At 33.0% G+C, this 25,934-nt stretch overlaps 1 long non-coding RNA gene across 1 annotated transcript in view; it reads right to left on the reverse strand.

Annotated features, from left to right (window-relative positions):
• Positions 1-25,934, reverse strand: part of LOC145296258 (uncharacterized) — a 50,228-nt gene that overhangs the window by 20,000 nt on the left and 4,294 nt on the right. Inside the window, exon 2 of the long non-coding RNA XR_013869981.1 lies at positions 3,358-3,463. This is a non-coding gene — a long non-coding RNA (uncharacterized LOC145296258). The remainder of the gene's footprint in view (positions 1-3,357; positions 3,464-25,934) is intronic.

Here is a 25,934-nt window from a genome sequence, read left to right on the forward strand (position 1 = left end):
GTCGTGTCTCACATATATCATCTTTTCTATGCATATATTTCTTAAACAATTTTCGTTAGAAAAAAAAAAAGGAAAAAAAAATCATTTTCGAATTATTCTTGTTTGGGTTACGTTTAGTTTTTGAATAACACTTTGGCCGCAAGAATTTTTTTTCTCGTACCGAAAACAGACAAATTCTTAAACAAAACTCAATGAAAACAAAAAGAAGAGCAAAACTGAATAAAAATGTAAAATCGATGCCGTAAGAATACTTTAATCCTTAATAAGATAATCTGTATGGATTAATTTATTTATGGATTACATTATAAGCATGCTTTTTCTATGTTATATTTTTAGGTTTATAACATAATCTTTTCCAAATTAAAAGTTTATCAGACAAGTTTAGCTACTTTTTCCTACAATTCAAGTAAAATGCAATGTGTATTTGCAGCAATTTAATAATACTGGCATTTGACAAGAACGCGTTTAGCAACATACCCTACATTACATCAATCAAAGGTTCCCTTTATTGCTAAAGTAAAGCTGTGATAAGAGTAATATCCAGCAGAAATCATACATAATAAAAACACCTTGATAAACGAATAGAGAGTTTTTCTGTAGTTGTTATTGTTTACATGAATAGTAAGATGTTGCTTCTTCGAAAATTGGGTGATAGTGTCGACGATGCATGAATCAACCGCATCCCATATACACAGAAAACACGACCGGCTTTCAATCTCAGCTTGAGGCAAACACCTATTAAACCAAAATGAATAGTTTTGTTACAGCGATACAGTGTGACTGGTGATGGCTACATCTACCAACCATTGTCAAATTATGGGTTGAGTTCTGTGGATATTGAAATCGCAAGCAACAATTTGCAATAATACAAAGCTTTTCATGAACAGATTAAGTGCACTTGAAGGCTATTGTGTGTAAACAGTAAATATCTGCTTCTCTGTTGCTTATACCGATAGGGCAGATAATCTTTGAATGTGGAAATCAAAGTTGGCTTTGAATCTCAATTGAAGCAGTTGCCTCTCTCGCCGCAAAAATCCGTGAATACGCGAGATAAGCTGTGAATGATTAAAGAACCTCTATAAAATGTCATAATCTTGTATTCAGCTGATTTAATTGGTGCAGTGTTTTCTATATATAATGTAACGTATTTTAATTGATTTCCATTCTCTTCAAGTTCAAGTCTTGTAATGCACACACATACACACACTTTATATATATATATATATATATATATATATATATATATATATATATATATATATATTGCGTTAAAATTGATTCAATTTGTCTAGAATAACTTGACCATAATCTGGCTGGTACTTACTGATACTTACTAAGCGAAATATCGATGCCAAAAGATCCATTATTATTAGCAGTTAGCGGTTTCACTTAATGGAAAGCTCAACCCATCGACAATGACTGTTAATCGTACACATAGAACATTACATTCGGTTATATATATATATATATATATATAAATGCATGTATATATGCATGCATCTATGTATACACACACATATATATGTTTATATAAATATAAGCATGTATAATTAGGTGCATTTATATCTGGCCAGCTTTTTTTTTATCTCAGTACGTTTCTTGATAATATATATATATATATATATATATATATATATATATATATCATGTTTATATATTTTTATTTACAGAAGATATACATATTATTCTTTTTACTTGATGTTAAAATATATTGAACTCATATAAATATATATATATATATATATATATATATATATATATATATATATATACCAACGAAAAATGAAGAAGAAGGCAAACTAGTATTATACTTTGTTTCAAGACTTCTCTGGTGGATTCGATGGAATAAGATACAAGTAGAATATTTGAAAATATCTGGCAGGTATAATGCATAAACAAAATGAAACAAGGTCGTTTAAATGTTAGAAAATATAGTACGATTATTGCATAGAACGAATGTGTATTTTTATTGTACTAACTATACTCAGTAAGAATTCGAAATGCGTGATGTATTTCTGGAATAGAATGAATGATTGTTGTTTGCATTTTAATATCAATGCTATGCACAAATCTATGTAGATATCTGATAATCACATCATAACTGTACCACATTGTTTGAGCGTTAACAACTATATTTCATTTAAAATCTGAACAAAGCAAAGGAATATCCTTGTCAGGCCATAAAGGAAAGCATCACATATTAAGAGCATTTGTGCGTTACTTGTTAAATACCATTGAGAAAGTCTTGAAATAAAGCGAACGATGAATATATATATAACAATGTTTTATTTTTCCTCTTCTACCACGTCAGATTATTATTCCCATAATTGTCATATATATGATGATTGCAACGTCTTGTCAGACGAGCGCTACTCCCTCAGACATTTAAAATCCATGAGCCCGAATGCCTGAGGGAGTATCTATACAAATATGATGTTACAGAGTCTTAGCTTTGTACGACAGCTAAGTCTCTCTCTCGGTTCAAAATGTTGAGATCCAGCAACAAGGAAGAGCAACAAATTAAACTGCAGACCAGCTTAATGCGGGTAATGGTCTTCCGCTTTATGGTTTTTATAAATCAGAAATTTGCTTCTCCTAGAAAGGTTGCCTTCACTACGGCTTACGGGAGCTCTCTCCACCTTAATAGACATATACACACACACAAATATACACATATATATATATGTCATATATATATATATATATATATATATATATATATATATATATATATATATACGTGTGTGTGTGTGTGTGTGACGTGGTTCGAATTTAGCGAAAAGTGCTAGGGTCTGTACTTATGAAATAATGTTGATATATATATATATATATATATATATATATATATATATATATAATTTTCAGAATGTGAGACATTATATAATTATTTCTACAATTAAACAACGTCGCAGCTCACAAGTAATCAGCTTGGGTTATAGCTGGTTGGATGACCACGCCCTTTGTTAGAAACTAAGTAAGTTTATTCCATTGTCGGATTTTTCTGAGGTTTGCTTGATCTGTGCTATTTAATAAAATTTTTCATGTGTGGCGCGTTTGCCCGGTTGACAGAGTACGCGCCTCGCATGCAATAGGCTCGGATGTAGTATCCCGCGTTCGGGTATGTCCCATGATGATGAGCCCAAATGAGGGCGAACTTCGAGTATTAGATTTCCGTTTTGTTGGCTGTCATGGCTCTTATGAACTGCGATGTTGTTTGACTGCGGGAATAGATACATATATATATATATATATATATATATATACATATATATACATATATATATACACACACACACACACACATATATATATATATATATATATATATATATATATAAAGTAAAAAGCATAAAATACCTCAATAAGCTTTTGTGCGTTTTGATGTCATATTGTTGTAGCAATGTCCCCTTTGCGTTGGTTGTTCATGATGAAGCCTCCAATTAGTGCGTTGCGAAAAACATATCTAGAAAAACAAAACAAAGATAAATACATTACGAGAAAAAAATAAATTAATATTTTATTTTTATAATATTTAAATTCGACGTAGTCCTGCGTTTCTCTTACAAAACTGTTAAAAGTATCATTTTGTTTCTATAAATAACAATTCTTTCACAAATAGGCATTGTTACGTTTCAAGATATAGAATAACAGGTTCAACGAGTAACAATCACAATGGAATAACAATAACAAGTTCACACATCTCCGCGCAATTTAACAAATCTTGAGTTTTCTAATACAATATATTGGCACCTGGGAACATATAGAGCTATTTAAACCATGGGCAACTCCTAAAACAAACTATGTGATTTGCGGATGTTTCATGGATGACTACTTAAATGAGAATTTGTCATGGTAAACACAAAATTCTATTTAACTAATAACTTTAAATAAGATAAAGACAACCATAAATGTGGGGCATGTTTTCAGTCTTGTACCTTACATTTTATATGCTAGCAATGTTTTTCAATTAAAACAGAGCTTTACAACAAACGACACACTGTAGATTCTCACTTGAGTATTGAGTGTTATAAATAAGAATTAAGATTGTATATACGTAATATTGAGCCGACGCGCGTATAAAAATGCACGCGAAATAACACCATCAGTAGGGAAAAATAAGAGTTTAAAAAAAAGACTACGTTAGCGACTTGAAATAACGTTCTAGATCACGTGAAGAGCACGAAAAGAAGGTGGAGTACGTCCGAAAAGACTGTCACGTAGCTGACGTCATTGCCGTACCAATGAGGACATAAATATCGTTGTACAACAACAGAAAAGCGAGTTGAAGTTCTTTTCTTCGCCTCCTTTGCGACTGAGGCTATAACGTATTCGTTTCCGAACAACGTTACTATATACATATCTTTATTAAAGCCGAACAATTTACAATTATTAACATTACGTATAAAGCCGTTAACAACATTTGTAAATGCTTAACGAAATACTGATTTATCTTTCTTGCATCGCGAAATTTCAAAAGTGAACGTCTTTTCTGGAACAGTGCGAAAACGTTTTCTTGGAATCTAATTGATTGCTCATGCACGTTTCACATCTACCTCGTGAAACTATTTCCTTTTTTCGGGATTTTCTGTCCATTTGCTGTCTCTCGAGATGATTTGATGAAGAATCGTAAACGTTCGTGATGCATATGAAACACGCTGTACTTTGTGAGAGTGTAACACAAAATGATCAAGAAGAAATCCAATAAAAATTTAAAAAGTATGAGTAAGCCGAAATTGATGTTATTTTTGACTAAGTAAGCAGTAACACAGGCGAAAAATAATCGCTTGTCTTTCAAAATGCTCTCTGTTTCTTGTCAGCCATATTCTGGTTTTTGGTGTTGCTTATAGCGATAATCGCTTGTTTCTGAGAGAAAATGGTTGTTTAAAAATATTTCGTATTATTTTTCTTTTCTAAAATATCTTGGAAGATCAATATATGCCCGAGGAAACCCAAGAAAAAAAAGAATTTTACTCCTCACACTCCTGATCTAAACCTCTCTATTATTATATATATATATATATATATATATATATATATATATATATATATATATATATATGTATATGTATATGTATATATATATATATATATATATATATATATATATTAAAAACATATGTAGAAGGCGGTACAATGCAGATGTAGCGGAAAGACACAAACTGAAGCAGGAAAAAAAGTTTTATTAATAAAAATTACAAATACATGAGTACCTATGCGTTAATTTCATATACACATCATATTTATATTTGCACTGTGATTACCTGGCTAAGCCAGCCCGATGGGATATCCGTGTTATATGATATTTCGAGAAGGATCTCTTTGTCAGATATTTATTTGACTTTGGTTCAAACGCACTGCTGTAAACACTAACAGTCTCGCCGCAAGCAATAACCTGGAATATGTTAATTAGTATTTCATATGATTTAATATAATTAAGGTTTTAAAAAATATATAATATATATATATATATATATATATATATATAAATTTATATTAATAAAATTTCGTAAAGTTTATTATTTTTAATTTTGGTATATATATATATATATATATATATATATATATACATATATATATATATATTAACACTGTGGTCAAGTTATTTGAATTATACACATAAGCTTAGCTAACTAAGTGCTTATTGCTAAAAAAAGCTAATTAATTATATACTTCTTCACAGGTTTCGCACTTTTGATTTTAAAAAACGTCGGCATCCATGTTAATTTATTTATGGACAAAAAAATAATACATAATAAAATCTGAACGAAAAATAAAAAAAAAATTATATAGTTGTAAAGGTTAAGAAACAACATAAAACAAAAAAAGCCTAAATAAATAGAAAACATTCCGTAAAATATAACATAAAGGAATGCTTAAAAAATACTCTGAAAGAGAGATTAGAGAAGAGAGGAAGAGAATTGTCCAACAAATTAAAGATATGATTCTCAGCCCTAGCAATAACCCTCAAATTCGATAGAGGTGTAACAGCCTAAATTAACATGACTAAATAGAAGATCTGAAAGTAGATTTATAGAGATTGTGGAAAGTGTGAGTGAAAGTGTTTGGAACAGCAGAGAGGACCGATTTTTATTAAAAATATAAAGAACAAGTGAGGCATGCATGATCCCACGTGAGTGTACAGTGAACGAGGCATAAAAAATGACTAAGTTCAGCAATTGCCATCCCACTCCCATTTAGCCTTCAAAGTCTCCAGAATACGTCAAATCCTGGCGAAAATGAACAAACAGTGTAGTTTTAGGCCTTAATATATTTAAATTTGAGTTCTGCACCATCCAAGAAAAGAAATAACTATGCCCATCATTTGCCCCCCCCCACCATTTAGCCCCCAAATTCCCCAAGGCCTTAACATATTTACATTTGAATTCAGCACAACGAAAAACTGCTAATAAATAGACATAGGCAGACAATTTTGGACAAATATGGTAAAATAGTCCCCCAAATGGAGGGTTTTAATTAGCCCTAAAAGATCTCCTGGGGCAAACCCAAGAGTTATCGCGAAGTACAGACACACCAAATTATATAGAAATCAGATAGTTACAACTTTTTAGAAAATTTTATAAAACTCCAAGGCGTCAATTTTTTTAAATAATCACACCAAAAAAGTGTCAATTTTAACAAAGTAACCCAAAAGGCACCTCTGGAGTGGGGGGGGGGGGTCGGAGTTTTTCCGGAAAATCCGTTCTGTTACTTTTTTTTTGACACATATCATGTGTAATTTTTGTGCAAAATTTCAAAGAAATTCCAAGGCGTAGTTATTGAGAAAAGTGCTGACAAACAGACGGACGAACGGACAAACGGACAGGGGTTAATTTACAGGTCCATCCTCCTTTTGTCGGGAGACGAAAAATGGATAGAATATATGAATTCAAGAAATATTTTAATAGTAAGAACAGTCAAGACGTATCAGAGTGTATTTCTTTTCAAGAACAAGGCTATCCGTGACAAGCTCAGTAAATCAAAGACACGTCTCTTACTGAACACATAAGTCGAGTTATAACAGTATTTAACTTAAACCGTAACGAAGAAAATGCTCACCGGCACTATGAAAATGTATAAAAATTGAACTTTTAATATTCTGAATTTGTAGGTCTATTTTTGTTGTCCGAAGCATTCGCATCTTTGACGAAATATTGATGCAGGACGGAATAATCTAGTTTTGCAGCCAGCGCAGTTTAGCCCGTTTTAAGGAACACCATTTCCTCAGGAAACCAACTTTGATGTCATAAGGGAACGATAAACAAATCTGTCCTGTCTTTGGCCGAGTTTGAAGTCACAGTTGACCAGCATGATCGCCTGCTTTCCTAGGACTTAATTAAAGTCGCTGGGGGAGTAACACGATTAGAGATAAATTATCGGTCGCCAAACACGTGTTGTTTAATCCCAGACACAGGAAGAAGATAGCGGAGATTCCGGGAGACGCACCCATATACGCAAATGGAACAATTGTAATGCCGTTGCCCCGGGGACCGGCGCCCGGTTAGTAGATTTTTAAAGGTCAAGCAATTGACCTCACCAATGACAAGGAAGTCAGCGATTAATGTGTACGAGCGATAAATCTGTTTCCTGTCAACTTTCTCCATTCTCTTGTGGTGGACAACTTGATGCGAGTTGTACTCATAGTGGTTTGAACTTTATTATCGAAAAGTGTGTCACTAAAACACCCGGCGGCAGAAAAAAATGTGGACTTTAGCCGAAATATGCCCTGAGCACAAACGCTAATAATTGCAACAAGAGAATGTATTTCTGCATTCATTAAATGAGTGCAATAGATTGTGTATTTAATTAGCATAGATATTTCTATGATGAGTCACCAGGAATTAAGGCTCGGAGATGTTTAAAGAGATCGCCAGATGGACTATAATCGTTGACTCGCTCGAGAGAAAAGGAAACAATAGGTCGAATATGCAGAAAAACCTTAAAGGAATTATTTGTCGAAAGATGACCACTAGACAAGTATTTGTTTAAATCAGACTTTAAGATACCTGTTAGGAAGCAAACATGTTGTATCTTGTCCGCAGACGGGGTGTTCTAGGATAGAAAAATTCATAGGATTTCGATTGCGTTTTGGTAAAGAGAAAGATTTAAAAAAAGTTCCTGTTGTGTTTGCTTCTAGACGAGTACCTGCTATAAATGTAAACTGATCAAAGTATAATCCGACGTTTTAATCTGCGTCTACCTTAGTTTAGCACTCTTATCAATATGTAATATACTTATGTTTGACAGTGAGAAAACATATTTTTGAAAGTGTGTTTTCTTTGTTTGCTCTCCGATTGAAAAAAGTTATGTTTTCTGTAGTTCGTTTGTCAGTAGGTTTGTCTGTTTGCCAGTCATCTAGTTTACTCAAAACTTCTTTAATTACCTTTCAATACAAGTTTGATTATAATTACATGACAATGAAAATAATGGATGGATTTCAATGAAGCGTACAGACCATGGTCCGAAACTGCGAAAAAGAATTCTATATTTTGTTTGTTATGAGGCTCAAATGGCCCCAAACTGCAAAGCACACCGTGTGTTTAAACACACATCCAAAAATAATACTAGAGGAATGACGAAGAAAAATTAAAGTACTAGCCTAGATTCCCGAGATTTGAAAAAGATACGTAAAGTAGCAAACAGAATTATCTTCTTTTATCTTATTTTAACGAAATCGTATTTTTTTCTAGCTTATTTTTTACAGGTGACTAAATGAATAATTATTTATGTTACTGTTTTCCTTAGTATTTTAGTATTAGTATTGCCTTAGTATTTTAGACATTTATTTATTATTGCTTCGGTCTTTTTTGCCAAATAAGGCATAGACCGTAGAGGCTAGATCGATAAAATTGGTGGCGAAAACGAGTCGTGCTTGTTTTTTTTAGTTGCTGTTATATTAGTAAAAAGTGTACTTTTTCAAGGAGGGATTACATCACGATGGTTTATTTTAACCTTATGTTTAACTACCCTGGAAACTATCAAGCATCCCTATCTATTTAATTAAGTAGATCGATGCATGGTTTATTATCTTCGTCGTCAGACTTTGGTGCTAGAACATAATACATTGTCATCACTCAAAACTAAAATAATATCTGAATAGAAATACTCACGAAACACGTGCATTAAACATAAAAAAATGAAACACATTTAAAATATTAAAATAAAAAATAACAACTGTTCGTAGCGTCACTTCTTTAAATATACATTTTCCCTCCTTAGAAACACCTATTGTTTTTAATACGCGCCCCTACACCCACACACACACACACACCCATACAAACACACACCCACACACACACACACACACCCACACACACACACACATATATATATATATATATATATATATATATATATATATATATCGTCAAAACATCTGACCTTGTTGAAAAGGAGACAACAACTTTCTGCTATGGTTTTTATGATTTAGAATAACAGCAAGAGGAGACTTGATTCCAAATATTTCTCATATGTTATATCCCCCGTCTTTTGGAAATAAGGTACGATTTTGAATATTTCCAGTATCAAATAATCCTTACACACTGTGAAATTTACTTTATGTATGAAAATCGAAAAGGCGAGATATAACATTTCAGAAATGTTTGGAATCAAGTCTCCACTTGCTGCTATTTTAGGCCATTTGATATCATAGCATCAAGTTTTAGTCTCATCTCCATCAAAGCCATATTTTTTGGGGATTTAATATATAAACGGTTATATGTCTGTCTGTCTGTCTCAATATTTTCACAGTCTATCTCCTCTGAAACTAAAAGTCACAGAGCGGCACTAGAGTCTCAAATAATCGATTTTTCTATGGACCGTCTTTTATTGGTCTTTAATCGGTTAAAATAGTTGATGAGGGGCCAAATTTGGTCAGAATTGAGAAAATCGTTATGCGTCTCGTACATTTATCTTAGTTTATTTGTAACTTTAACTTTTGATCATATCATAAGCATGTTACGTTCGTACAGTCATAACGTCACCAGTATGGAATGCTACAGATTTGGTTTCAATTGAAGCTGATGGCACAAAAATACTTGTTTTTTTATTTTTGAAATCACAACTCTGTAATAATATATACGATATCTTGATAAATAAAAATATCATATTTAAGCGTATTTTACGTCCGACCAAAGCCGCCTCCTTGCTAGTCTAGTATACAAAATACCATCTGTTTGCTTGTCTGCCTGCCTCCATATAATCAAACTCTATCTCCACCGTAACTAAAAGTCTCAGAGTGGCGCTAGGGAACTCAGCGGACCATTTTTTACGGTCTTCAGTCGGTTTTAATAGTTTTAAGGCGTCAAAATAGTTCAAAAACGAAAAAATCATTATAAATTGTGTAACTTCATTTTAATTTATTTTTAATCAGTTCATATGCGTGTCAGCAGCTTTGAATGCTACCGTTTTACTTCCGGTTTTAATTCAAGCTGATGACACCCAAATGCATTTTATTTACTTTTGAAATTACGCTATAATAATATATACGAAATCTAGAAAAATTAAAATATCCTATTTAAGCGTATTTTACGACCGGGCAAAGCCAGGCGTCCACCGCTAGTATCAGATATTTTGTAATTCAGATGGAAAACTAGGAAAACAAATGACTACGACTGAAACATTTTATGGTTGTAAAAAATAACAAAAATAGACATGATCACCTTAATGTGCGAGCTGAAGGGTAAATGTCACGGACCCCACTACACAATCCAGGTAATTACCTTACCAACAAACCTTCATGCTTAATTCTGATCAATAGTCGATGATATTTGGAACTTATAAAACTGCCAACAATCTGATATATCTATATCTGATTATATCTATACTGGTAGCCACATTGAATATTGAAATGCTCATATACTTGGTTTAATGGGGCAAATCTACAATTTGCAGGCTTTTTGAAGATTATAATACTATTATATATAAAAAAAATAACTTGATGAAAATCGATAAAAATACAACTATATTTTAAAACCCACAAAATATGTTCAATGACGCAGAAACAAAAGAAAATGCGTTTATGTGGTATATTATTTTAAACTTTGGCCTTGCCAACGCAATAAAATTCCACAAAAAGCGCATTATTATGACGTGAATGTCAAGCATCACAAGAAAATATCATTTTGCCACATATACATACATGAGGCAAAAGTTTGAATGTCTACTAGACACTATCCTGTACAGTGGTTTGTTAGGACGGACTGGCATAGGAGTACCTTCCCTTGCAAGTCAACCATTACTAAATATTCAAGACTTACACAAAAGTAGTGCAACTTCTTCAAGTGATGTTACATCAAGTAACTTCATGAAGCTAGATAGACCACCAAACTTGATGGATTCACGTCAAGGCATCCAATTGAAACTAATCTGCTATATAACATAATTAACTCGTCAATTGTGGAGAGAACAATCATGTTCTCAACTTCTTTACAAACTCAGTGGTTGAGAGGTAAACGTAAAGGAGAACGCCAATGAAATATTCTAATATCTAAGTATCTCAAATCGAAATCACGTGTTAGCCCCAGAAAGAGAACCCATTCATTCATGAAAACACTGACTGAAGTAACATGAACAGATATATATATATATATATATATATATATATATATATATATATATATATATATATATATATATAATATATATATATATATATATATATATATAAAGAGAGAGAGAGAGGGGGGTCTCAAAAAATAAATGAGGTCCTCATTTGACGTAAATGCTCGATTTAGTTTTCATTATTACCATTCATAAATGCAACACACATATGCGCGAGCGCGCGCACACACACATTTATATATGTATGCATGTGTGTGTGTTTGTAATATATGTTTTTTTTTTCAATTATATTTCACTCTTTTTTGCTTAAGAGCCCAATGTATGTTATACATAAAAACAGGGCACATACAAAAGAATGACAATATTGCTACATTCCAAGATCTAAATATCTTTGATGCAAAACAGCTTCTTCCTCATGTTAAAATTTCGATAAATGTTTTTTAGAGATCCGTTTCGTTATGCAGAAACAGTCAGTTATGATTATGCCTACACTGACTATTCTCATGCATATACTCATAAGAAGAAATTAGAGTTCTTTGCTTATGAAGACAAAATGCATGACAATAAATTTCCATGAATTTATTTTCTTTCTAAACAAATATCTACCAGGATAGACAGTGTATTTTGCGCTATGGTCGAAACAAACGATAATATTGAAACACGTGATATATATTGTATAAAATTACACTTACATATAAACACATGTATGTATATATATATATGTGTATATATATATGTACATATGTCTCTCTATTTCTCTCACCCTATATATATGTGTGTGCGTATATATATATATATATTTATATATATATATCTCTTTATATATATATATATATATATATATATATATATATATATATATAATTATAATTAACAAAAGAAAGACAACCCAAAAGTTTGATTGTAAGCCACTTGAACTTTAGAAAATGTACGACTTTTCCCTTACTCTGGAGTGTAAGTTGTTTTATATCCTAAGATAAACAGCTTAGCTTGTTAAGTGGGGTGACCTTGTGATCTTCTCTAAATGACACTAGTATCTATATATCGCAACAAAGCAGACAGAAAGGCAGTATGAATTTCTTTGCGTCTCTGGGCAGATACGCTTTTGGGCCTTAAGCCAATGGTCTATTAGTATATATGTGTTATGTGCACGCTTATCGCATAATAGAAAAAATAAGTATTTTGTAACTTTTTTAAAATCAAACATTATTATAGACTTGAGTTGCGGTTTTATTTGAAGGAGTAACTATTCTGTGGCTTCCTTTACAGAGGCCCCATGTTTGACATTACAATCAGTATTGGAATCAAGCACCGGATTTGTATGACTAGAACGATTGGATGATCACAGAGCTATTTAAGCATGGACGCATAAACCTATAAGTTTTTAAAGCAGAAGTATTCACAAGAAGATACGAATCATGCCTTAGATGTTTCAGATTATGTTTTCAATAATCTTACAGATGTGGAGAATATTTGCATAGATTTGCATAATCTTTTTATAGGGACGCCTTATCTGAATGTATGATATTACCTTTCAGCATTTCCGGACAGAGCAAGGAGTGGAGGGAAAATTTAAACGTGCATCCAACGTCGAATATAAATCGGTCCCAGTAAAAAACAGTCTGTGTCAAAACTGCAATTGGATGTGTCATTTATTAGACCAGGCCGAGATAGAAAAAAATGTCGCCGAAAATGTGAAAGACAATTATGTTATATTTGATATACGTCTCGACTGTTTATGTTCGAAATTTAAGACGCGATGTAAAAAAGGTCGGACGATAAATTAGGGTTCATGCAGCGACCGAGATGGAGAGATAGAGAGATGGATGGGCACATCCGATAGAGAAACATACTGCGATAGTTTGATATAAACTCGCGCGCACACACGCACACACGGACACACGCACACACGCACACACCCATATGTATATAATATATATAATATATATATATAATATATAATATATATTTATATATATATACATATATAATATATACATATATAAAGAGAGAAATAGCGAAGAAGGGAGGGAAGAGGAGAAGGAGAGATATAGATATAGAGACAGACAGACAGACAGACAGAAACTGGGGTATTTGTAGATGGCTAACTAAACTTATATTAGAAAAATCATTATACTCCTAAATAGCTAAACAGTTTTATTAACAAAATCATATATAATATCAAACTATACTCATAGACGCCAAATTTCGATCTATATTCTCAGGCAAAACTAAAAAAATATAAGAAATAGGTAGTACAACTATTAAAATAATCACGTCTTAACTCGGATATGGTTTTAACAATTATATAACGCAACTATTCCAATATTCCATAGCTATGCCTGTCTATGTTACTCATTAATTATTTATTATCACTTACGTTTGAATTCATGTTTTCAAACATGAAGTAAATCATAAATTTATGACACCATATATATATATATATATATATATATATATATATATATATAGAAAGTGAGGATATGTGTGTGAGTACACCTTCCAGCATATATACTCCACGAATTTCTAATTTAAAGACTTGGAATTAAATTTTCGCGGAGTATATATGCTGTAAAGTGTACTCACACACACACATATCCTTACTTTATATATATATATATATATATATATATATATATATATATGTGTGGAATTCAGATGTGTGAAAAACTTTTTAATCTATTTTCATTCGGAAAAAAGGATTCTAAGGATTAAAAATTGAAAAAAATGCTACGTGGGAGTCGTTGGATTTTTCTGTTTGCTAACTGATTTACAATTGTGCACGTGTGAATGGTTGAGATTACAGATTCATTGTGTAAAGTATGAGTCGGCTTTAAAACGCTTTCTGAAGAGCTGTCACGTTGGTCGGATAGTTATCACACTTGACTCACAGTCTTCAGGTTTTGGTATCGATCTCAGCTCTCGTATTATTTTTACTTGTAATAAGTAGACTTTTTGAAAAAAATACATAATACATGCATGCATATGTCACAGTTTCTGTATGAATTAAAATTATTTATACGTTATTTTCGACTAGGTAACGCCCGGCGGTTTGCTAGTATATAGATAAAGTGTTTGGCGATATACTCATATTCTTACGAGTTGTTTTCTGTGTTGGCCAACTTACAATATCTACGCGATAAGATATTAATGAAATTAATAATTAGCTTTGGCCGTGTAGCATCAATTATGTTCGACGATAAGGCGTTATCCTAACAATCGGATAATGCCTTGCTAACAAGATGAGAAGACTTTCCATCAGCATCATCATGACAAGCAACACTAAACGTACGTGTGCATGAAATACTGGCTACGTTAAATTTTCATCAGTCGATGAATTGCTTCTCATTTGGTCAGCAAACCGGAAGAGAATTGATATGTACTAGACGACACGTGACCCGTTGGGTTAGTATCTTTTATATTCATCCTTTTTTTCTCACTCTTCCTTCATCTTTTCCCTTATATCTCACAATTTCAACGTTTTGTTTCCTGGCTTTCAACCACTTTCTCCTCTTACTCACTTCTCCTCTACCTCAATCTGTTCATATGTTTCTATTTCTGACTCTCTTGCAGTCACACGCACTCCGTCACCCCCTCTCTCTCACCCCTTATTTACGCTGTTCGCCCCCTCTCTTTACTCCTATCAATGACCAGTTTCTAATTTCACTTGTACTTTTTGACGTCATCCAGTTTTAAACATGCTTAACCAAATTATTAGAGTGTCCGCAAGTTAACGGTCCGTGGCCTTAAGTTTTAGTTATAATAAAAATTAACATACAAAAGTTTGGTTCGCTCCAATAATCACGTATGCATTTATTTTTAATTCACACGTGAGACTTAAACTTAATCTAAATTATAACTGATGACAGAGAAAAAAAGTCGCTTACGCAACTTTAATTTTATGTAGAAGAGAAGTTTAATTTTATTAACTAATAGTTTTAAAAAAAGGAAATGTTTTTTTTAACTTTATTAGACACAACTCTATTCCTGTTTATTAATAGTGTTGTGACTATTATAGGTAATAATCTTCCAACATACAGATGCTTTATATATAAATTTACGAGAAAAGATAGAGAGAAGGAGAAAGATAGAAAGATAGAAAGAGAGAAAGAAAGAGAGAGAGAATATTAATTCTGTTTTATAATTACAACTTATCTCGTGCATTTCTTTTGTTTTTGTAAAACGTTATAGGCATATTTATTATTTGAATACAGTATTGTTTTTTTTTTAAATATAAATTGTTTTTTACAAGGTGATCACCACTTATCAAGGCCCGGAAGCTACTCAGGGATAAGGGTTATTGTAAGTACAGTACGTTAGTGTGGAGATTTAATAAAGTGTCTACTTAAGGGGGCGGTTCATCAGGAGTTTGTTTACGTTGGACTTGAAGACATCCAGGTTGTAGTCAGGTGGGAACTAGGCAGACGGAAAAGAGTTCCACAGGCGTGCAGTTCTAAGAAAGAAGCTTTGTTGATGGAATCTGCGTTTTGATTTAGGCATAGATAAAGAGTGGGGAAAGTTTTTGACAGTGGATTCAGCTAGACGGGTGTTTTTCGTAAAAGATTGGCGAGGGGGACCAGAGATTGGAGTTCAGGCGAGCACCTGCCATGGAAATAACGATAAAACAAGGATAGGCTTGCAACGTCTCTTCTGTGGGAGAGAGGTTGCAGGGAAGAGAAAAGGGCATCCCCACTAAGCCACGAAGTCTATTTTGTACTCTGTCAAGGCAGGATAGGCTGTTTTTAGCAGCTCCTGCCCAGATTTGGCAGCAGTATTCCATCCTTGGACGTACTTGGCTTTTATATAGATAGAGAATTGCATCAGTAGTGAGATATCTTCTGGAGCGGTAGAAGGATCCTACCATTTTTCCAGTGACCTTGGCCACAGACTTGATGTACATGTTCCATTTCAGATCAGAAGTGAAGGTCAAGCCCAAAAGCTTGTCAAAACTGTGGGCTTCTCCTAGACGAGAGCCATCCATTTCAATTGATGCCAGATGAGGATCAGAGCGTTGATGATGTAAAGATAGGAGTTTGGTTTTAGATGCATTAAAGGTAACCAGCCACGTTTTCCGCCACTGAACCACGCGCTCGAGATCAGAGGAGAGAGAATCAGAGAGAACTTTGTCATTTACAGCGTTTGATGTGTTGTTACCCTGTTAACCATTTCACTTATTTCCCGTAAAAGTTACATTTAGTTTAATAACAGTATTAAAATTAATTGGTATTTATTACTCTTTTCCCAGGCAACATCGGACAGTCATGATAGTTATTAATAAGTATACGAATGTTTTACGTTATAGTGGTCACGGATATATGTGCTATCTAATAAAACAAAAGCGTTTCTAAACCCAAATTTCAAAGAAAATCTCTTATTAACATCAGTGTCCCTAGTGCAATGCGAGATTTCCATCAATAGAACAACTTGGCAACGTCTTATTCGTCTGTGAAACACGTTGCTTCGAAAATGCTTCCCTGCATGTTTCAGTATAGCCGCTTTCAAAACCAATGCCAACACTCTTCTATCTAGAACCGTCCCCACAAATATTCGAACTAGATCCCTGCCATCATTCTATCTCATGAACCCTACTCCTCGAATGATATGCGGCCTTGATAAATAATAAATGCCCCTTCATAAAAGAAAAGGTTTTGATCTTTTTATCAAACATCGATAATGTTGCTAAAAAACTTGATATGTTACAATAAAAAAATAGAAGAGATAGAAAAGCATGAAAAATTGTACTTAAATAACATCCTAATTCTCTAAACTATGTCTTTCTGTAGATTCGTCTCCCGTGACCATAACATATTTTCATGGTCTCCGCCCCCGATCGAACAATGATGTCCCCTGAGTGTACCACAATAATTCACGATGAACAATTACTTACAAACACAGCAATTGATCCTCCACTTCTCGCGCACATCATGTCACCAGCCGTAAATAGCCTCATTCTGAACATCCTAAACAAATAAATAATTATAGCACACACACACACACACATACACACACACACACACACATAAACAAAACTATGACCTGTAATAAAAACACGTAGCAGCTGCGAATCATTTTAACTTTTTTGTTGTTGTTCTTACAGCTGTAGCTAATATGGCTCCTGTAATAAAGAGGTCGATAATTCATGACGATATGTAATTTATATTTGGTTTGTTTATTTTATTAACAAATCATATCATATCAAAGCCAAAAGCTACCCGAAGATAAGAATTACTGGGAATGGAATGATTGTCATTTCGGAGATGAAGAACTTTAGCAGAGGATATGGAAAGAGTGATGTAATAGAGGACAATGGTCGGGTTATTTATTGTGACAGTTTATAACAGGCATATTTTGACATTGGATCTGAAGACGGCCACATTGTAGTCGGCCCTGAACTATTGTAATAGACACGAAGTAAGGATTAAACTGTTTGTAAAATTCGACCTTACACTAGACATTTTGTTATTGGTTGTTGTAACAAATGGTATACATGCTGTAGATGTATTACAAGAAAGAGTACAAAGATTAAAGCTCAGTCGAACAGTTTCGATAGATATAATGACAATGTATAGAGAGACTTCAGTGGAAAAAAGTGATTTCAAGGAGCAGAAGAGATAATTTCCTATTAGGTTTCGGAGATGATTTTGAAATTTGTCTACGTAAGGAAAAGTACTTTAAACAGTCCATCCGCAGATAGTACAACAGTACTCCATTTTAGCTAGCCTTTATATAACTTGGCGATTGCTTTAGGTGCCAGGTGTTTTGTATCGTAAAACAAAGAAAAAAACAAGGATGTTTAAGATACCATATTTAGTCACAAGAAAAAATATGATAGACCTGTTCCAAGAGTGCGCGACTACATGTGTGACAAGATGAGGGAATATGCCTGACATATGATTTTGCGCATAGATTATGCACCTGTGTTGTCGAAAGCATTACTGATCAGGAGTAATTCTACAATACACTGTGTTAGGCAAAGCAAAAAAGGAACTTTTTTATGGTTCGCCTTTTATAGTTCGCGATCTTAATGCCCACTGCTGTGGCGAAAAGGAAGTCTTTAAAGTTCTGAGCGCTCCTTAGTATACCTATACGTTCATGAAAGTACGGAAAAGTAGGCCATACAACGAGGGGATTGCTTGATATACGGCGCATAACAACTATTATATATCTCAAATAGACATTACAGAGAATATAATGTTAAATGTCCTATAAACTCCTTAATAAGACTGAATTATAAGTATTAGAAAAAAGCCCAACACTGTAAGCTGTGATGTGAAATTAAACAGATAGGTGTGAGTTAACTTATTGTGTAAATTTAAACATCATATATGCAATGAATAACGTTTATAGCTTGAGGAACATCATTATTTTAATCACGATTAAAAAAATTATGCAAATAAGTATTAACTAAGACGTCATCTCTTCAAAACAAGATGCTTCCCACATATGTATGTATGCACGTATGTATGTATGTACGTATGCATGTATGTATGTATGCATGTATGTATGCCAGGTAATGTCATATGCTACTGGTACCATGTAACCTAGTACTACCTGCCTCATGGTCGGGTCACCGGCGACTAAACTGGTTCCCCACCAGATTTGTTTGGTGAGGAGGGTCGCTAGTCTCGCTGAAGGATTAAAAACAAGACCTTCCAAATGGCGAATAAACCCTTTTTCACGGTCAACGGCCAACTAGCACCGTGTATATTTGTATGTATATATATATAGATATATATGTTGGGGTGGAGAGGGCTCCCGTAAGCCGTGGTGAAGGCAACCTTTCTACGAGAAGCAAATCTCTGATTTAAAAAAAACACACACATAAAGCGGGAGACAGGTACCCGCATTAAACTGGTCCGCAGTTTAACTTGTTGCTGGCTATCTTGCTCTTGCTTGTTGCTGAATCTCAACATTTTGAACAGAGAGAGATACTTAGCTGTCGTACAAAGCTAAAACTTTGTAACATCATCTTTGTATAGATACTCCCTCAGGCATTTGGGCTCATGGACATTATGTGTCTGAGGGAGCGCCACTCGGCTGACAAGATGTTGCAATCATCAGATGTGTATGTATGTATGTATATGTATGCATATGGTACATTAATTTATAAAAACGAAGTGCTCGATCATTTGTTCTACATGGTCAAGTTTTATATCCCAAAACTATACATCAAAGTGTTTATTCGCCTACTTGAAATAAATCTGGCTGAACATGCTATTTGGGAATTTTTTTTTTTTACATAGGCATCACCACATTATCAAGGCCAAGAGGCTACTCAAGGATAAGGGTTAAAGAGTGTACAGTAGAACTTGGACAATATAATAATCATTAGTAATGAAAATTTGGTAAATTTGGTAACTTATATGGAACGGCTCATCAAGAACTTATTTACGTTAGACTTGAAGACAACCACATTGTAGTCAGCCGGAAAGCAGGAAAACGGAAGACAATTCCACAGGCGTGCAGTTCTAAGAAAGAAGCTTTGTTCATGGAATCTACGTTTAGGTTTAGGCACAGATAAAGAGTGGGGAGAATTATTGATAGTGTTTACAGCTAGACGAGTGTTTCTTGTGAAAGTTTGGCGAGGGGGGACCATAGATTGAAGCTCAGTCGGACACTTTCCATGAAAATAACGATACATCAGAGACAAACTCGCAACATCTCTTCTGTGAGATAGAGGTTGCAAGGAAGAGAAAAGGACATCTCCTACGAGGCTACGAAGTCTATTTTGAACTCTATCAATTTATTTTTGCCTGATCAAATCTGCAGTGGTCGAATACAACGAACGAACTGGAAGAACAAACTGGGAAATATATAAAATTTAGCAAATTATGGCCAACTGTGCTCGATTTTAAGTTTCTCTCTAACGGATAATCGTTGCTCGTACCCAACTATCGGATGTTGTCGTTTGTGTTTTTTCCCTCTAATTGACTAGTGTTATGGTAAACTGCGTATAAAAAAATGTGACAAATATTGTACGTGAAATTAATAGGTATGTATTATCGAATAAAATAATTCGTACTATTACGTATAGCAACTAAGCATGAAAGTAATCAACCCACATATGTTTTTAAATTTCAAATTAAGATTTAGTATTCATCAGTAATTATAGCAATTTGAAATGTCAGGAGATTATTCGCAAGAACTAGAATTTAATGTAATGGCGAGTGAAAGAGAACTACCTATGAATAAAAAGAAATATATTATATAATAAAGAAATAGCAAAGGAAATTCAAATTTCTAAGAATTCCAAAATGATAATCAAACGATCAAAGATGTCAAATGAAAAGTCAAACCCGAAAAATGTATCAGACTGAATTCAGGAATTTAACAAAACGAGATTCATGACAACAGGAATGCTTATGCGTTAAGTGCGTTCGTATTTGAAGTCGCTAGAACTCCTATGATGTCACGTGAAACAAAGCGTAAAGTATTAAGGAAGATATCTGTAAAAATATCGAATAAAGAAACTGTTTTTAACGAAAAAAAGAACACGGGGAAAGAAGGTAGAAGTGAGCAAAAATATACACGAAAACTGAGCTAAGTAAAAAGTGCTATTTATAGATAAATCAAAGATCTCTCTCGATGGACCCCATGAATGAGCTTGAGGATGGATTTCCAAGCAACATGAATAAACACAATAGTTAAACGCCAACAAGGCGGTGGTAGGGTTATGATATATGTTGAGAATATTAATAATAAGTTCCTTGGCCCATTCAAATTGAAAGACGGGGTCCAAATGAATTTCAAAAGATACTGTTATTTTCTTGAGCAATATTTCTTAGCTTGAAAAATAATCATTAGTCAAGCGTAGATCTGTGGCATCCTCAAGACAGATACGTATTTTAATGGAAGGTAATTTAACAGCAATTTTTTATTATATGTTTTATTTGTAAAATAAAATGATTTTTCTTTATAACTTAACTTTACGAAGTTAACGAATTTGTTGTTAAACCATTTCATATGAGTTCATATTAGATTTACAAGGTCTAATAATGTTTAAGTATTAAAATAAATCATTGCAAATAAAGAACTTAGTCTGTTTTTTAACTTAGTAAAAACGTTGTTAAGCAAACACAGCCGATTTCTATATCACTACATATCTAAGTTAATAATATAGAATGGACTCTGAACATCATAAAACTTTTAACATTAAAGACAAAAGTCTTTATATCAATTCTAGACAAATTTGATATCTTTGCTATGGTTTATTCGTCATACAGGATTCCAAGCCTAGAATTCATATAATCTGGTGGAGCACCCAGCTTAGTGCTGTAACGTGAGGAAACATCACTAGGAGAAGGTGAATTATTCCTCGAATGAGATCGCGAAAAGCCATGTTAAGTGAGTCTTATTTGGCTTTGAATAATATACTATTTTAAGTATTTGGGCGCTGGTAGTTCGACTGGTTATGGCGTTATGTCTTACTTCACTTGTTGTTGTAATTAATTATAGCTATTCAATAAATATATCTCCCAATGCTTCTATTTCTTAAACTTTGAATTAAATAATGACGATGACTTTTTCTTAATTATGATCCTGAAAAAAATCAGTATATATATATATATATATATACATACATATATATATACATATATATATACTATATATACATATATATACATATATATATGTACACACAGAAGCCGTATATATATATATATATATATATATATATATATATATATAAGGAAAAGTATCTATTTGTCAATTTGTGTTTGGTTCCGGTCAGATAAAGTGCAGACTAATTAATTGTAAGGGGGGTTACTTTTTGCTTAAACTTTACATAAGATATCTTTCCTTTCCTGGTAATTATCAGAACATGTTTTTATTTAATGAAATTAATATACTCTGTTTCATGCAAATAATTTTAAAAATGGTAATATTTTTAAAACTTAATTGTGCAGAAACAGAACACTTTGAGAAACCCATTTGCAACATGTACTTTAGCTGGTACTCAATAAATGAGACGAAAACGAAAAAAAAAATGGCGATTAAATACAGATTTTATCTCTAGTCATAGGCTCTTTAAAAGCTCTTCTGATACTGCACTTCATCTTTTCTGTCTTCAGTCTCTAACGGCTGAAAGCTAAGTACATAGGTATTATATTCACAATGATTCGTCTAAGAAACCGTTAATACTCGTATTTTGCCCTGAGCTTGTGTAAATTCAGTCCGTTTGATTTAACTACGGGATAAAGTGAAACACCCAGTAACAAAAATTAGAATAGCCTCGATTCAGTTTAATTAGGAGAAGGAGTCTCATATGCGCCACATTCCGACTGAGCAATGCCACTAGCGAAATAATTGTACATGGTGTTGACATTTCATAGGACGTATAATAAACGTCCTGTTTTACACGATTAAGCAGATATCACATTTTTTCCTACTCGTGCGTTCAGTTCTCCTCGTAGAAATTAACGGTTCCACTCAGCGCAAAGCGTCACTCTTCTAATCTAATACATACCATTTATCAAATAACGAGATTTTAAAAACGTTTGGTGCAGCCACTACAGCATTTCCCTACGAAAGTCGACTTGCCACGCTTGATCTTTTCTACCTTGAGCGCTGATGTCTACGTGGTGATCTCATTTTGACCTACAATCTGATCAAGAAGTTTTATGATCTCGCTATTCATTCTTGCACCAGAAAAAAGTATAGTAATGTGTTATCAGAAAATGTTCCGCTCTCGATTTCAGTTAAACAGGTGAAAGGTCGCTTTGTCCCTGAACTTTGACAAGAGATTCAACGACGTAATAAACGGTCAAACGGCGTAGCGATTCACTGCGAAATTGGCCAAGCGTGGACTATTGCATTCACTTCTTTTTTTAAATATCAAGATAGTTTCCCTACATAATAACAATAGCATGCTTGTTCTATTTTCTGGCAAATTTGTTGAATTGAATTCAATTGAATTTATGGATATTTGATTCTCATGGATGTTTATTAAAATAAATGTATAAACATTGCAATCGCATTTATTATATTAAAGTATGACGCGACTATGATTGCCAATCGTTAGCTTGCAAATCATAACTTGAAACATTAAGAACGTATAAATATATCGAAGAGCCGTGATACGACGAAATGGCTGCATGTAGATTAATCTCCATCTCTTGCACTCTTCCTCTGCCTCCAAAATGTTTCCTATGTTCATGCATTCACAGTAAATGACTGAAAATTCTAACCATACAAGAAACATTTGCAACCATCGAATATCAAATTTAAACACCAAATACGAATATATAAGCACACTATTTTGAAAAATATTAAATAAAATCAATCACAATGATGATAAATTATATATATATATATATATATATATATATATATATATATATATATATATATATATATATATATATATGCGAATAAGCTTGCCTGGTTGTATACGTGTAAGTTTATTCCCTATGGCCTGCGAAACAGCAGGGTCAATTTTTATAAAATCTCACAGAAATGCATTTTGTTTACCTGAAAATCTTCTCAGATAGGGTGTGTATCGGAAAAACGTTCTTAGATATGAGAGGGGCGTGTCCTTAATGAATGCTTCTGTTTAAAACGCAACTGCATCATAATAGTTGACTTATTTATTGTAAACTTTGATTCAAGCCGATATAAATTTAAAAAAAAGTAAGATTAACAGTATGTTCTCTACAGTACAATGTAGACTACAATATATTGTAGACTAAGTCACTACGGGATGCATGTGATCTTTCCTCCCGGTGCACTTCCTTAGGTCCCCAACTAGTGCAGGTTATCAATCAATCGCTTTGATTAAAAAATGGGTCATTTCTTCGATTTCGATGGCAATAAAAATATGGGAATATGAAAGATTCGTTGATCATCATTCAATCCAGGTTATTGTCGTGTCTCTCTGGAATATATATATATATATATATATATATATATATATATATATATATATATATATGCGTGTGTGTGTGCTTATTACAAGTGTTATGACGTCATTATTTTATTGGATCATAGCGTGATAGTAATATGTCCATTATTTAAGCTAGATCATTATTAGAAGAAAAGATGAAATGAAAAAACTAAAGTATTTTTACATACGTAAATAAAATATTTGATGACAATAAATTTCTAAATTATCACACTTAAAACAATTTAGGATTTTCTCAACATTAAATCCCCACCCCAACGCTCCCTCAAAAGAAAATATGAACAAGACCTCAAAAACAATAATGCAATCAATGCAATGGTCACACTCAAAATTACTTATACTTACATATTTTATTTTACAAACTGCATTCTCCTTAAAAATAACTTTTTTTAATCACGCCTCAAATGTATCAAAAGTGCTGTAATAATTTACCTATTATCATTTAACGTAAAAATTAGATGCAAATTTTATTTCTAAAAACGAATCAATCTGCAAAAAAAGAAAACGCAATCAAATAAGGCAATATCACTCGCTACAATATTAACAAATGTTTCTCATTCTAAAATGTTCGGACGCATTGCAGTCCCGTTTAAAACACATGCGCATAAAAACCTGATGATTTCTGGCTAAGCCTGTATTGCCCCACTTCACATCTATTATCTATTTAGAAATAGTCGTGTGGTTGGTTATGATTCATAGGACGGTCTATAAATATCTCTACATTCAGTTAACCCGGTTCTCAGATAGTGGTGAAGCGGGACAACCGTTTTGTTTGCTTGCTTATTCTTTTATGTTTTAATCTTGTTTTTGTTTTAATATAAAGCCAGTCATTCAATATCGCATCGTAGGATCTGATTTAGAACAAGTGGAAGTAAAAAAAATGTTTTTATTCAAGTCAACACCCATAAAGACATTAATTAAAACGATTTTATCACGAAAAATTGAAACAGAAATGTATGTACTGGCGTATTTATTTAATACACTACCTATCTACTTATCTGTCTGCAGTGATCTCCTTGTTTCAGTCTGGCAGTATCACATGCTTTTACTTTCTTTGAAATTGATGATGGAATGCACAGCAATTTTTAATATATATATATATATATATATATATATATATATATAGTATGCATTATTCATGCAATAATGTTTTGGTCTCATAATCGCATGAGTGAACCCATTCGCTTTAATATAATATATTATTTTTAAAATATAATAACCCACTGACATGTGTTTCGTCGTCTACGACTCATCAGAGTGGCTGAATATAAGTATATAATATATATATATATATATATATATACATATATATATAATATACCTATATTCAACCACTCTGATGAGTCGTAGACGACGAAACACATGTAAGTGGGTTATTACATTTTAAAAATAATATATATATATATATATATATATATATATAGAGAGAGAGAGAGAGAGAGAGAGGGAGAGAGAGTGTGTTTTATTTATGCAA

Source organism: Euprymna scolopes, chromosome 16 (genome assembly GCF_053919585.1).
Source record: "Euprymna scolopes isolate OS-2025 chromosome 16, ASM5391958v1, whole genome shotgun sequence".
NCBI classification, from domain to species: Eukaryota; Metazoa; Mollusca; class Cephalopoda; order Sepiida; family Sepiolidae; genus Euprymna; species Euprymna scolopes.